At 40.0% G+C, this 15,811-nt stretch overlaps 1 long non-coding RNA gene across 1 annotated transcript in view; it reads left to right on the top strand.

Annotated features, from left to right (window-relative positions):
- The first annotated feature begins 787 nt into the window (after positions 1-787).
- Positions 788-15,811, top strand: part of LOC147371385 (uncharacterized) — a 54,383-nt gene continuing 39,359 nt past the window's right edge. The window contains exons 1-2 of the long non-coding RNA XR_015164813.1: positions 788-1,170; positions 3,650-3,734. This is a non-coding gene — a long non-coding RNA (uncharacterized LOC147371385). The remainder of the gene's footprint in view (positions 1,171-3,649; positions 3,735-15,811) is intronic.

Genomic DNA, 15,811 nt, shown 5'->3' with positions numbered 1-15,811 from the left:
AATTTCACCCCTTACCTATTCTTACTCCTTTATATTTATACTCATAGTTTTTCACTTTTAGAAGAACTTTAGCCAATGACAATGATATATTTTAGTGAAAAGTAACGTTTTCACCAACATGACATACACTTACAGACTGGATAATGAGGAGAAAGAGACAAAGGGAAACAGCTCAGAACACAGGGCCAGCATGGAATCATGTTATCTCTATATGCTGTCAGACAATATAACAATGCAGTTGTACTTCTAAGTAAGTTAAAAACATCTTAAGGAAGTCAGAGAGTGTTTACTCATTTGAAGGAATGGACAGGAATTAAACAGTGAAAAAGGTTATATTCTTTCCAAAATAGTGATGAATGTGAGACCTGAACCAACTTTTGCTGTCACACTTGGTCTCTGGAAAGTGTCCTCTATAATAACAAGATGCCATACTTAATAAACATCAAATGGCAGGATGACATCTGAGCAATAAAGCAGATAAGGAGTCCGTCTCATTCCCAGGTTGAGCTCAAGTGAGCTCCGGCATAACCATCAAAGAGTGCAAGGAAGGTGGGCAGAAAGGGTGAGGACAGTAGGGAAGATTTCTTCCCTTCAGAACCACACAATTCTGTCTCATCAGGTCTTTCCTGAATGATCCCCTTTTCCACTGCCTCCCCCATCACAAGTTCTACACACTGTAGGCTAGCACACACTGTCAGTTCATGGACTCAACTAAGTCATAGCAGTGTTAAGGACACACAGAAGAAATTCAGTATTCAGGATGATCAGCCTGTGTTCCTCTTTTGTGCAACACTGAAGAGTCTCTTCCGAGGTTCCATAGACCCCCCTCCTTCGTTACACTGACACTTGAGCAACAGCGGATTGTGAAATGAAGGATTATAAACCAGGGCCAGGAGAACTATAGCAGAAAATGAACCAAGGAAGAAGCTGGAACCAGATTATATGAACACACTGAACAGACATCCTGGAGACAGAGATAGATAAAAGCCAAAAGATAGAAGTAACTGTGGAGTCAAAGTGAGACAAAGAACCTGAAACCCGAGAGATCAGGTCAGGGTAAGGCACTACTGAAGAAACGAGACCTGCCACAAGTGGAAGGATACTGCTTATTCCTCCTGATGACTCAAGATCCACAGATTGGCATCTTGGACATAGATCCAAGGAATTAAGGTGAATGCATTAGGTGCGAGGGGAGTTTGGGTGGGGGTTGGGGGGTGGGCATGGGGAATGGATGCATGTATATGTATGGCTGAGTCTGAAACTCACACCTGAAACTACCACAACATTGTTAATTGGCTATACCCCAATACAAAATAAAAAGTTTTGTAAAAAGATGAAGGCACTGGATTTGGTAAACCAGCACCTCTCATTCAACTCCCTGAGAACCAGCAACTTTTCTGATCTTGGAGTTGGGTCTTTCTCTCCTATCTAGGAGAAGGCAATGGCACCCCACTCCAGTACTCTTGCCTGGAAAATCTCATGGATGGAGGAGCCTGGAAGGCTGCAGTCCATGGGGTCGCTGAGGGTCGGACACGACTGAGCGACTTCACTTTCATTTTCCCTTTCATGCATTGGAGAAGGAAATGGCAACCCACTCCAGTGTTCTTGCCTGGAGAATCCCAGGGATGGGCCTGGTGGGCTGCCGTATATGGGGTCGCACAGAGTTGGACACGACTGAAGTGACTTAGCACTTAGCACTCCTATCTACCCTACCTCCCATTCTCTAGTTTCACAGCAAGTCAGATGCCCTTTTGGTTAATAAGTTTGACTTACATTATATTCTTCATAGAATCCTTGGATTTCTGGTTGAAACTACCATATCCAAGGCCACCTCCTCACTTATGCAAGAGATATCTCACTCCTTTCCATCTTATATGTCTTCAGCTCATTTTAAACAAGAACATTCTTTCCCAGGTTTGAAAGTGGCAAGATATGATTGAACAGCTCAAAATCCTTCCTATTTTCTCTGGAGTTGAGGAAGAAGGGGATTCAGAAAACAATATGGAGAAAACAGTACCCTCAGGGATGCCCAAAGGTACTGAAAGCTCCTGTAACAGAGTAGAACCCTAAGGGGCCTTCCCAGGACAGGGCACACTCCCCACTCCCCATTTGCTCTACCTGCCTCTTGTCTGTAGAAAAACCCTAAAGAGTAAATTTAATCAAAGAAGTGAAAAAATGCAGAAACAAAGGAAAATAGTCAAGCAATGAAAATCATAATCATTTAGCATTAAACAAAGTCAGGGACCTTTTGGTTCCTCGTCAAGGACTATAGATAATATTCTAAGCCATATCCTTTGAGCTGTTTTCTCAAATACTGAAATTCCCACTAGGTAGAGGGGACTTCCCAGGTGGTGCTAGTGGTAAAGAACCTGCCTGTCAATACAGGAGACGTAAGAGACGTGGGTTCCATCCCTGGGTCAGGAAGATCCCCTGGAGGAGGGCATGGCAACCCACCGCAGTATTCTTGCCTGGGAAATCCCATGGATAGGGGAGTCTGGCAGGCTACAATCTATAGTGTTACAAAGAGTTGGGCAGAACTGAAGCAGCTTAGCACGCATGCACCATCAGATGGAAGTTAACCACATGATGACCAGATTATAGCCATGGCATGTGCTCCATCTTACACAATGTCAAGAACTGTCCTCAAAGAAATGCAAACAAACCAGCCCCAGAACGAAAGATGAACTGAACTTAAAACAGTCAAGATAATGCTGATTAGACCACCACATAACCAAGACGATTGTTGGAGCTGACTGTGCTATTCTGCACGTTGCACCCTCCCTCCACTTATACACCCCTGACCCTGAAATTCCTCTTTACTAATTTTTTTCTTTTTTTGGTCACACCAGGCAGCATGTGGAATGTTAGTTTCCCAACCAGGGATCAAACCCCCACCGTCTTGCCTTGAAAGCACAAAGTCTTAACCACTTGACTACCACGGAAATCCTTGAAATTCCCCTTAAAAAGCAGTTGGGAGTTGACCTTGTACAGGAGTCCATCTTTCCCCAGGTTGCTGGCCCCCAGAATAAAGCAGACTTTCCTTTCCTACTCACACTTGTCTCTAGAGGATGGGCTTACAAGCAGCAAAAAGTTGAACCTGAATTCAGTTAACACTCCTTCCAAAAGATGGCCCCCACAGCAGGACTGCACCATCCCACATGCGCCCTGGGCTCACACGCGATGCGGCAGCTTGGCCTCAGCCTATCCTCTCTAGGTAACCCTTTCTCAGGAACTCAGAACCTGATCTGCTCATTCTTTCTCTAACCTTTTCATTATGCCGAAAGCCCTTTTGATCACTTTCTATTCTCCAGGCATAATTGAAACCTTCCTTCTCATACAATTTCTTTTTATTTAAAAATTTCTCGTGCTCTCTTCAGCAGAACATATACTAAAAATTTCTCATTTTGTGGATTCACATATTCACATGTGAAAAGCAGCCTCAAGGGGATTCTGGCACATATGTAGAACCCTGAAAGAGAAGTATTTACATTTTAAAATGAATAATAATATAGCTTATATTATTGTTTCCTTAGTAGGCCCCAGAGATTCTGCTAACTGCTTTATATTATAAATTATATATAATTGATATATCTAATATTTTCAACATACTATGAGTCCTTTCAGTGTACCTCTTATTTCCATTTTACAGAAGAAAAAATAGAGGATCACAAACAGCACGTGATGGGAGTCGGGACTCAAGACCAAATCCATATGACCACACCATTCGTTCTCTGGTCAGTATTCTGCATGGTTTCTTGTTTTGAATAACTCTGGCCTTGCTGTCTTTGGCATTTACTTGGCAAGAAGTGTGGCACTTTCCACCATCCTGCAACAAAGACATAGTTACTGCACAGTCTTGGTCACAGAATCATTTAGCTGCTCTGAAACGGTTGTGTATAAGGCTTGTTAGACTCATAAATTTCCATACTGATCACCTTTTGAGGTGGGAGTGGAAAGGAAAAACTACACAATCATGCTGGGACTGCCATCGTGGAAAATAAAATGCAAGGCTCGCCTCCAGCGGAACCTCCCTGTGAAGGGTTACTCTACTGCTCTCGGCCGCCTCCCTTCCCATCCACTCTTATCAGCCCTTCACTCAGCACCCTCTGTAGTCACACTTACTTCATCAGTGTCCTACTTTGTAAATGGTCTGAGGCCCATTTTATATTCATGGATTGTGTGTCTCCCGTGCCATAAAATAAGGTCTCTGGGGATAAAGCTTCTATTTTTCATCTAGTAGAGGAGTTAACTGAATGGATACTGGCTTGAAGAAGTAAAGATTGGTGCCTGGCACAAGTAAGCATGCATGTATTATAACTCCCATACTAATAGTAATAATTCTTGTGTTTGGTGCTCTGGTTCATAGAAATATGTATACCTATTTAAGAGGTCTTGAAATATCCTGACAACTCTCGTACCTTGAGCACATGACGAGACAGGAAGCCAGAGAAGGTTAGTTCACTTTATAGCGGTGATTATCGAGTAGAGACACATATCTGGAGACAGATTTGGTTATCACAATTTGAGGGGTCAGGAATGTTACTGGTATGTAGTGGACAGATGCCAGGAAGGCTACCTAAACACCTTACACACCCAAACACAGGAGAGTTCCCCCGACAACCACAGCAAAGAAGTACCCATTTCAAAATGTTAGTCGCACTAAAGTTGAGAAATCCTGGTTCAGGAAAAAAGTTATTCTGAGGTCAGATTATCAGCATTGCCTGTGTTATTTGTGGTTGGTTTTTTTTGCCAATTTATTATCTGAGGCAAAGTATAGATTTTATTTTTAAGATTGAGAATACCATCATTTACATACCGGTCATATTAGCTAAATACACTGTAACACAGTTTGCTTCACCTTACATTCAAAATTACCATCTCAACTTTTAAAATTATTATTTAAATAATTTTAATTATTAAAATTACTATTTTAAATATTTTACAGTATTATTAATTATTACTATAATTTTCCATTTTTGTATGCAATATAAATCCATTTCCATAAAATCTCTAGATTGGAAGGGAGAAGGCAATGGCATCCCACTCCAGTACTCTTGCCTGGAAAATCCCATGGATGGAGGAGCCTGGTGGGCTGCAGTCCATGGGGTCGCTAAGAGTCAGACACGACTGAGCGACTTCACTTTTCACTTTCATGCATTGGAGAAGGAAATGGCAACCCACTCCAGTGTTCTTGCCTGGAGAATCCCAGGGACGGTGGAGCCCGGTGGGCTGCCATCTATGGGGTCACACAGAGTCGGACACGACTGAAGCGACTTAGCAGCAGCAGCAGCTAGATTAGAAGAGATGTTAAGGATTACCTGGCCCAACCTTTTCATTTTACACATGAAGAAAGTGAGACCCAAAGTGGTCCAAGGACTTTGTAATGACAGGAGTAGATTGAATCCTACATCTCCTGACTGGTATTCCCGTGCTTCTTTACAGCATCACACAATGCAACCATTATGTAAGTGAGAAGGACTCAATTCTTCTTTGGCAGAGTATTTCCTTCTAAGGACAAACTTCAGCCTTTCTGTATCTAGCGACTGTGCTAACCAGTTTCACTAAATCATAAGGTAGAAAATAATTGCTACAGTAATATATGATGAAACACTTGTCCTCTGAGGCAGACAAGATCAAACACTAAAATTCCATTTTGGAAACGGGAATTCTAAAGCCACCTGGCATTTTTTACTTTTAAGTTCTTTTAGATAATACATTTCAGAATATTATCATCGTTGCTTCAAATAATTATGTTAAGACTTTGTCTTGGTAAACAGATTATTATAATAGACATTTAGATGAGGAAATCTTAAACTCTCTCAAGAATAATCTTAATAAGTATTTTTGTTCTATGCAGTGACTTTGGTGTTCCCTTCATTGACAAAAGAATTACTGGAATGGAGAGTTTAATTAACTTATTTGTAATCATGCAGTACACTAGTGGTAAAGAAAGGATTCCAGTACTCAGTTGTTTTGTTTTGTTTGAATTTGGTTTTTTGGTTTTGTTTGCTTTTATTTTGCAAAGCAAATGCTTTTAAACTATGCATTAGTTTTAATGCCCAGTTTGTTGTTCAGCCTACATCCACCCTAGGAGGGCATGCTTCTGAGCTCTCAGATGATGCGAAAGAAATGAGTAACAAAAGCTGATATTACCATTTCTTAATATTTTCTATTGAGCTAAGTTGATTTAAACATTTATGATATGAAGATTACAGATCAGTTTGCACCTTTAGCCTCCACTACTCAAATTTGAGTTTGTGTCATTTGTCCCAAAGAAGACTCAGTGGAAATGCAGGGAAAGATTAGTTTGAATCAAGCACTTCAACTCAAAGAACAATTTAAAACAAAGCCCCACTAATCATGGAAAATGTCACTAGTTCCTATTTTGATTAAAAATGAGGAACAGAAAGGAGGTGAACAGACTGGAACTTCTTGCAATGACTCGTTTAGGATTTATAACAGAAGGAGGAAGTTACTCTCCAGAAGTTGTGTTTGAAGTAGAAAGAAATGTGTTACTGGCATATGAATACCAGTCAGGCTGACAGCACTATTAGAGGTAGGCATGATGTGCAGAATAAATAGCCACTCAATGTAGTGACAACTTTGAATGACAGATAAAGAATAAAAATGAACAATTTTTCTGATAATGTGTCAGGAAACAAATGCCTCTTTCTTTCAGAAGAAAAAGATATATATGGTTGTAAATTCCAGCAGCCTCCCATCTGGTGAACTCTTTCTTCCTTAACAAAACTATCATTTTGGCCCCAGACAGAGCAATTTCTTGGTGGAAATTGTTACTTCGTTCATTGAAGGTTTACACCAGTTTATTCTGACTGTTTCTGTTCAGCTTTAACCATGTGTTTTATACTAACATTGTCTGTCTGCTGCATAATAAAAGATCTAAGAATAGTTTAGGCATTTTGTGCTCTGTAGGGCAAATGCCATCGTAAGTTCAGATGTACTCAGTTCAGTTCAGTTCAGTTCAGTCACTCAGTCGTGTCCGACTCTTTGTGACCCCATGAATCACAGCACACCAGGCCTCCCTGTCCATCACCAACTCCCGAAGTTTACCCAAACTCATGTCCATCGAGTCGGTGATACCATCCAGCCATCTCATCCTCTGTCGTCCCCTTCTCCTCCTGCCCCCAATCCCTCCCAGCATCAGAGTCTTTTCCAATGAGTCAACTCTTCACATGAGGTGGCCAAAGCACTGGAGTTTCAGCTTTAGCATCATTCCTTCCAAAGAAATCCCAGGGCTGATCTCCTTCAGAATGGACTGGTTGGATCTCCTTGCAGTCCAAGGGACTCTCAAGAGTCTTCTCCAACACCTACTCAGAGCAAATTCACATGTGCTTTTTTGCACCAAAAATATGTAATGTTTTAGGAGTCACCTCTTTATAAAATAATAAGAAAATAAAATTTTGTATTAATTTTCCTTTGTCAAAAACAACTCAAGGAGATGATATGGGAAAAAATTTTAGAAATTATACACTACGTTTCTGTATCAATCATTACATCTTGTCTTTGCCAACAAAATGAATTTGAATATTATTTCAACCTCCCTCAAGAAATTTCTGGCATGGATCAAAAAGCAGAAAAGAAAATAATGGGCCTCTACCTCAGGCTACTGTGTGCACAGTTTCCCTGAATGATGGAAATCCCATGGTGACAGCCTTTCATCACAGCAATAGATGTTTCCAAAGATACGGTTCTATAAAAGTCCCTCTGAACTTAAGAAAGAAAATATTAATTAGATAGTATGGTGTACCATGTCACTTTTAATTCTTCTATGCCATCTGAGAAAGCTTGAATCTAATAGCAGACCAATATTTGGTTTCAACTAAAGAGAATGGTATCTGTTTGTATATCACAAGGATCTGTGAATCCAAAATAATGAAAGAAAGCTAAAGCACATTACGGAGTTATCTGTTTATTATAGGAATTCGTTAGCTATGCAGAAAACAGTTTTGCCCTTTTTAATTTCCTTACATAATTTATTATGTTGAGGGTATTCTCACTTCTGCCCAGAAATTTCAAGATAGAAGTTGAAACGTTACTTTCATATGTTGTTAAAGTCCATTATTTCTGCATGGAGGTCTCATATTATGCATCATGGCAATTGTTTCCACTTCGTGAAATGATCAGAAATTCACTTTTCCCAAATTTCAGTTTTGATCTTTGCATAATTTCAAAACTTCTCTTTGGAAAAAAATATAGCAGTTGGTTTTCCTTTTATGTTTAGTATTCAAGTTAAGAGTGTACAATTTGTAAGGCAGATTTGTAAGGCCCTGACCAAGAACTCACCTCCCTGTCATCAGGATTTCCCTCAATGTCTCATCTTCTCAGCTACCGTGATTTCTCTTTGGTGTCTCAGTGATTTCCCAGCTCCCACTCATTACTGTATGCTTAGCATTTGGAAGGACAAATTAATTGACATCACTCCATAGTTTTTTTTTTTAAATAGACTGATGATTGTTTTGCAATATTCGTTTGATTTCTGTCATACATCAACTTGAATTAACCGTAGCAATATGCTTTTAAGGTTCTTCCACATTTTTGTGTCTTGATAGCTTGTTTGTTTTTCAGTTCAGTTCAGTCACTCAGTCGTGTCCGACTCTGCAACCCCACCAATCGCAGCACACCAGGCCTCCCTGTCCATCACCAACTCCCGGAGTTCACTCAGACTCACGTCCATCGAGTCAGTGATGCCATTCAGCCATCTCATCCTCTGTTGTCCCCTTCTCCTCCTGCCCTCAATCTCTCCCAGCATCAGAGTCTTTTCCAATGAGTCAACTCTTCGCATGAGGTGGCCAAAGTACTGGAGTTTCAGCTTTAGCATAGTTCCTTCCAAAGAAATCCCAGGGCTGATCTCCTTCAGAATGAACTGGTTGGATCTCCTTGCAGTCCCAGGGACTCTCAAGAGTCTTCTCCAACACCACAGTTGAAAAGCATCAATTCTTCAGCGCTCAGCTTTCTTCACAGTCCAACTCTCGCATCCATACATGACCACTGGAAAAACCATAGCCTTGACTGGACGGACCTTTGTTGGCAAAGTAATGTCTCTGCTTTTCAATATGCTATCTAGGTTTAGTACCTACTAATATTCCATGCTATGGATGGTGCCACACTTTATTTATCTATTCACCCTTTGAATCGTTTTTAATTTAACTCTCAGCACAAATCCTATGAGTTCTGGCTATTCCCTTTGACATATGAAGAAACTAAAATATAGAAGGTTCAGGGAACCTGCAGATAGAAGTTGCAGAGCCTGGATTCAAACCCAGGTCTGCTCATTTTTCAAAGAAAAGGAACAAACCACTCCCTCTCTTCCCCAATGCAGAATCTGAGAAGAACAAGAGGCAGTGGTTCAGCACTGAGTCGAGTCTTCGCTAAACTCAGAGTCTCTAAGTTTCTCTTCGTATGACTGAGGAAGTGAGGCCTTAAGGGAAATGAGGCAGCAAAAGGTCCCTTCTTCTATTCTCAGAAAACACAAAGGGAGAAGAGGATAAGAAATGAAGTAAAGAAACCAGACTTTACAAAATGTTGAGGATTACTGATTTTGTGGACGGAGAAACAATCTGAAGTTTTTTTAATATTTTTAATTAACACTTATTCCCCAATAGCTCAGCGGGTAAAGTATCTCCTTGCAGTGCAAGAGATGTGGGTTCAATTCCTGATCCTGAAGATCCCCTGGAGAAGGGAATGGCTACCTACTCCAGTATTCTTGCCTGGGAAACCCCATGGACAGAGGAGCCTCCATAGTCTTATGGAGTCGCAAAGAGTCAGACATAGCTTATCGACTAAGCACATATAATGTAGCACAAAATGTATGTCAGACACTGTTCTAGGTAGTTCATAAATATCAGCTCATTCAATCCTTATACTAACCTATGAAATGGGTACTATTACTATCCTCATTTCAAAGATGAGGAAAACGAAATATAAAAACATTAACCTCTGTGCCCAGAAACCTGCTGTTAGTCAAGACAAGATTAAGATTTAAATGTAGGCAGTTTGGCCTTAGACTGAGCTCTTCAGCACCATGACATACTGCCCCTGATAGTTAGGAAAATATTTTGTTCCTTCTTATGGGCTTAGACCACTGTTTCTCAACCTGGAGTTCAAGATCCCCTGGATCCTTCAGATGTTTTTTAAAAGGCTCTGGGGTTCTCTTCAAGATTTTCATTTTATGTTTAGTTCTCAGCTTGCTCTGCAGCATGTGTTACCAAGTCACGTCAGTCGTGTCCATCTCTTTGCGACCCCATGGACTGTAGCCCACCAGGCTCCTCTGTCCATGGGATTCTCCAGGCAAGAATACTGGAGCAGGATGCCATGCCCTCTTCCAGGATCGAACCCACGACTCTTACTTCCCCTGCATTAGCATGTGGGCTTTTTACCTCTAGCACCGCCTGGGAAGCCGCATGCGTGCTTAGTCACTCGGTTGTGTCTGACTCTTTGCAACCCCATAGACTGCCCCGCCAGGCTCCTCTGTGGATGGGGATTCTCCAGGCAGGAATACTGGAGTGGGTTGCCATGCCCTCCTCCAGGAGATCTTCCTAACCCAGGGATGGAACCCAGGTCTCCCACATTGTAGGCTGATTCTTTACCATCTGAGCCACCAGGGAAACACTGGGAAGCCCCAGTTCTCAACTTAAGTGAAGCTTAGGTTACAATTGACATAGTTTTCCCATTCTTTCGAAAAGCTGCTTGTTAAGAGGGGCTTCATGTTAGCAGGGGCCTCAAATTCAGGGCCTACCAACCAGAAATGAGACAGCACAAGGAACTGAGGTGGGCAATAGGGTCTGACCCACTGCCCACCCACCAGGTTGTCTTCAGATATGGCTCCCGTCGCGGAAATATCTCAGGACTCCCAACTGCATTTGCTCTCTGAAGCCCATTGTCTCATGATGACTACTATTATCATTCTCTTTATACTGGCCAACCAACTTCTATGTTGAAACTGCCTTGAGAGTTCTGTACAGACTGCTTGTTGCCCTCAATAGCCACTCTCCCCTTCTTTTATGATAGAATCTTCCACTTTAGCTCGGTGCATTACCCAGCAGCTAAAAGACGCCACCTCTCAATCTACCATAGATATATGAGTGTCCCATACAACCAAGCTCTCACCAAATGAGAGGTAAGCAGAAATGCTGACCGAGACTTCCAGAAAATGTCCTTAAAAATGAGGAGACAACGGAGCATGTTGATAACGCTTGTGTGAGGACAGGAGATATACGCTAAATCTCTGTACCTTCTACTCAATTGTGCTGTGGACCTAAACGTGCTCTTACAAAAAAAAGAAAAAAGTCTAATTTTTTTTTTTCTAATGAAGGCTGTGCCTGTCTCTGCCTCCTTTCTCTTTCCTGCTGCTGTAGTCAGAGATAAGAAGGCTAAATTCCTAAGCCTGTCATGGACCATGGGATGGCCTTGGTAATATAAGCCACCTGTACCAGAAAAGGAAGGGAAAAGAAACAAAGTCCTTCACCAGCTCCAACTGTGTCACTCCAGACTGCTTTATTAGTGGGAGGGAAATATGCTTCTCTTTCATTTAATCTGAGGTCATTTTGATTTTCCTGTAATATGCAGCTGAACTTGATCTTCAGTGGTATAGAAGTACAGAGATGATGTTTTAGTCACCCTTCATTGAAAATATGTTTCACAGTCTCAATACAGCAGGTTCAATTGAAAAATATATTTATTGAATTGAACTTCAAAAACCACTAGAAGGGCTCAGAATTCTCCATTGAGGTATACACCAAAGTTCCTCCTGGTCTTATTGTCTACATCTAATTAAATTCATTCCAAATAAAATTTATAATTGTTTCTTTTCAGTCTTTCTTGATCAGAGGTTTCATAATAGGAAATTTAAATAAAATGCTTTATGAATATTCCATATGCTTAAATATATTTTATTAGCTTTTGAATAAAAGGTGACCAAAGTATTGTTTTCTGCCTTTTATTGAAAACATAAAGCTTTAGCTTTATTATTAGGGATTAAAACAGCTTTAAAAAGAAGACCTAAACTGAAAACAAGTTAGTATTACAATGTATTTTCTGTTAAGATAATATAATGTATATTGTATATCGTATTAACAATGTTATATAAGTTTCAATAATTATCTTGAGTTTTAAACTAGCAAGTTACAAGGAAGCTTTTAGAAAATAACATATTTGTAAATTGGTGAGTAGGGGCTACATATAGACATGTAAACTCCAAATATCAGTACTATAGTTTCTGGATTTTGGAAACTATAAAACCTTAGGATATTCTTTAATCATAACTTATTAGATTTCATCCTATTAAAATAATGACTATAGTTTTAGCACTCAGTTTTTCTTTTTTTATATTGAGGTACAGTAGATTTACAATAATATATAATTTTCAGGTGTACAACATAGTGATTGACAATTTTTAAAGCTTATAGTCCATTTATCATCATTATAAAATATTGACTATATGTTCTGTGCTGTACAATAACTCCCTGTAACTTATTTATTTTATACACAGTACTAATAGTTTCTACCTCTTAATCCCCTCCTCCTATCTTTCCCCTCCCACTTCCCTCTTCCTACCGGTAACCACTAGTTTGTTCTCTAAATCTGTGAGTCTGTGAACTATATCATACAAGTAAAATAAAGAATATTATCAAGTCATTCCATATAATGTTTAAATATATGTAATGGAATGTAGCTGCCCTGTGAACAGCACGGGAGTTTGGACATCAAGCAAAGCAGTGGAAAATCCACATATTGCCACCTCAGCCTCAAAAACAAAGTAATTGATAAATGACTTACCCAAGGACAAGAAGCTGAAACAGTGTGGATACAGTCAAGACTCAAACCCTAGTTGTTTTGATTCCACATATTATCATCTCTAATCAAACACAAACTTTTCCTCACACTTAGTTAATTTAAAGATCTATAAAATAAAAATGAAATTTCCAACATTCGATTGATCATAGAGAAAGCAAGAGAATTCCAGAAAAACATCTACTTCTGCTTCATTGACTATACTAAAGCCTTTGACTGTGTGGATCACAACAAACTGTGGAGAATTCTTAAAAAGATGGGAGTACCAGACCACCCTACCTGTCTCCTAAGAAACCTGTATGTGGGTCAAGAAGCAACAGTTAGAACTGGCCATGGAAAAACTGAGTGGTTCAAAACTAGGAAAAGAGTACGTCAAAGCTGTCTATTGTCACCCTGCTTATTTAATTTATATGCAGAGTACATCATGCAGCTCCCAGGCTAGATGAAGCACAAGCTGGAATCAAAATTTGGGGGAGAAATACCAACAACCTCAAATATGCAGATGATACCAGTCTAATGGCAGAAAGTGAAGAGGAACTAAATAGCCTCTTGAGAGGAGAGTGAAAAGGCTGGCTTAAACTCAACATTCAAAAAGTTAAGATCATGGCATCCAATCCCATCACTTCATGGCAAATAGAAAGGGAAAAAATGGAAGCAGTGACAGACTGTATTTTCTTGAGCTCCAAAATCGCTGCAAACAGTGACTGCAGCATGAAATTAAAAGACACTTTCTCCTTGGAAGGAAAGCTATGACAAACCTAGACAGTGTATTAAAAACATCACTTTGCCGACAAAGTCCATATCATCAAAGCTATGGTTTTTCCAGTAATCATGTACAGACATGAGAAATGGACCATAAAGGAGGCTGAGAGCCAAAGAATTGATGCTTTCAAATTGTGGTCCTGGAGAAGATTTTTAAGAGTCCTTCAGACTGTAAGGAGATCAAACCAGTCAATCCTAAAGGAAATCAACCCTGAATATTCGTTGGAAGGACTGATGTTGAAGTTGAAGCTCCAGTACTTTGCCCACCTGACGGGAAGAGCCAACTCATTGTAGAGACCCTGATGCTGGGAAGGATTGAAGGCAAAAGGAGAAGGGGTGGCAGAGCATTCGATGGTTGGGTGGCATCACCACCTCAGTGGACATGAATTTGAGCAAACTCTGGGAGATGGTGAAGGACAGGGAAACTTGCCATTCATGGGGTCACAAAGAGTCGGACACAACTTAGCAACTGAACAACAACAACAAAATAAAAATTCAAGTACTGTATTTATTGAAAAAAATCTGTATATAAGTGGAATTGTAGAGCTCAAACTTTTGTTCAAGGGTCTACTCTACTTATGAAACTTCTACATTCAAATAGAAAATGCTCATTAGTTCATCAATATTTCTTTTGCACCTCTTACAAAATCATCTAAAAACATCCTGTTTAAACTTTAATCAGTATTATCTAGTCTACATTTTAATCAATAATTATTATTAAAAAGAACAGTTGTTCTGTCGCTAAGTCATTTCCAACTCTTTGTGACCCCATGAAAGATAAGAGTAGTCAATATTTATTGATCATTTATCATGTGCTAGGCATCATTTTGGAGAAGGCAATGGCACCCCACTCCAGTACTCTTGCCTGGGGAATCCCATGGATGGAGGAGGCTGGTGGGCTGAAGTCCATGGGGTCTCGAAGAGTCAGACACGACTGAGCGACTTCACTTTCATTTTCCCTTTCATGCATTGGAGAAGGAAATGGCAACCCACTCCAGTATTCTTGCCTGGAGAATCCCAGGGACAGGGGAGCCTGGTGGGCTGCCATCTATGGGGTCGCACAGAGTCAGGCACGACTGAACCGACTTAGCAGCAGGCATCATTTTAAGAGTTTCACATATTCCACAAATAGAATCCTGAAACTCAGAAATGATAACAATATGCTCCAATCCTACCAATAAAGGTAGAATTGTGATTCAAATCCAAGTCAGTCTGACTCTGAATTCGAATCTCTCTACCAATGAACACACTTTGCTGCCTTCTATTAGTAACAAGGAGACTATAATTTCAATATTTTTGTCATTACATTTTTCTTCAAGTGGAGGTTAGCCAAATTAATGCCAAAAGATTTGCCAACCAATTTGTTAAATTCAAGAAAAACTGTAAGTCTTTCTAGTCTGCCTGAAGTGACTACTTTTTATATAAATGAGAAAATAAATTCTATCATTATGTAAAGACTATATTGTCACAGTTATTATTTATCTTTAAGCTGCATGGGAGCCAAAGCAACAAAGCAAATATGATGAGCTACATAATTCTTATATCAAGACTTTGAGAAAAACATTTTTTCTAGTATCAAATTATAAAACCCATATATTATAGCAGATTTATGAAGAAACAGAATCAACAATGTTTTAAATATCATTTTCACAACAAAAAAAGAAGTGATATTATGTGCCCAACTTTTGGATTGTGTGTCTATGGAAGTCAATGGGCAATGCTGCTGCTGCTGCTAAGTCGCTTCAGTCGTGTCTGACTCTGTGCGACCCCATAGACGGCAGCCCACCAGGCTCTGCTCTCCCTGGGATTCTCCAGGCAAGAACACTGGAGTGGGTTGCCATTTCCTTCTCAATTGCGTGAAAGTGAAAAGTGAAAGTGAAGTCGCTCAGTCACGGCCGACTTGTGGCGACCCCTTGGACTGTCGCCTACCAGGCTCCTCCATCCGTGGAATTTTCTAGGCAAGAGTACTGGAGTGGCTTGCCATTGCCTTCTCCACAATAGGGCAATAGTAAAGGATAATTCAAAAATAGTGATTTTTTTTCAGAATTATCACAGTCAATATCTACAAATGTTCTATAGGAATCAAACTTTCATTTAACTAACACTGACACTATGTGTATAAGTTGTAAAAACATCATATCAGTGCCATCAAGACATAAAATAATGTATTTCATGATGCCTACTGTCCACACTGGCTCAGCATTCTCTGACTTGTATGATACTATACAGAATTATACAA

This window comes from Bos grunniens, chromosome 5, assembly GCF_055505025.1.
Source record: "Bos grunniens cultivar Pamir isolate PY7600 chromosome 5, Bosgru_T2T1.0, whole genome shotgun sequence".
NCBI lineage: Eukaryota > Metazoa > Chordata > Mammalia > Artiodactyla > Bovidae > Bos > Bos grunniens.
Note: the sequence above shows the minus strand (reverse complement) of the source record. Positions and strands in the feature narration are given on the sequence as shown.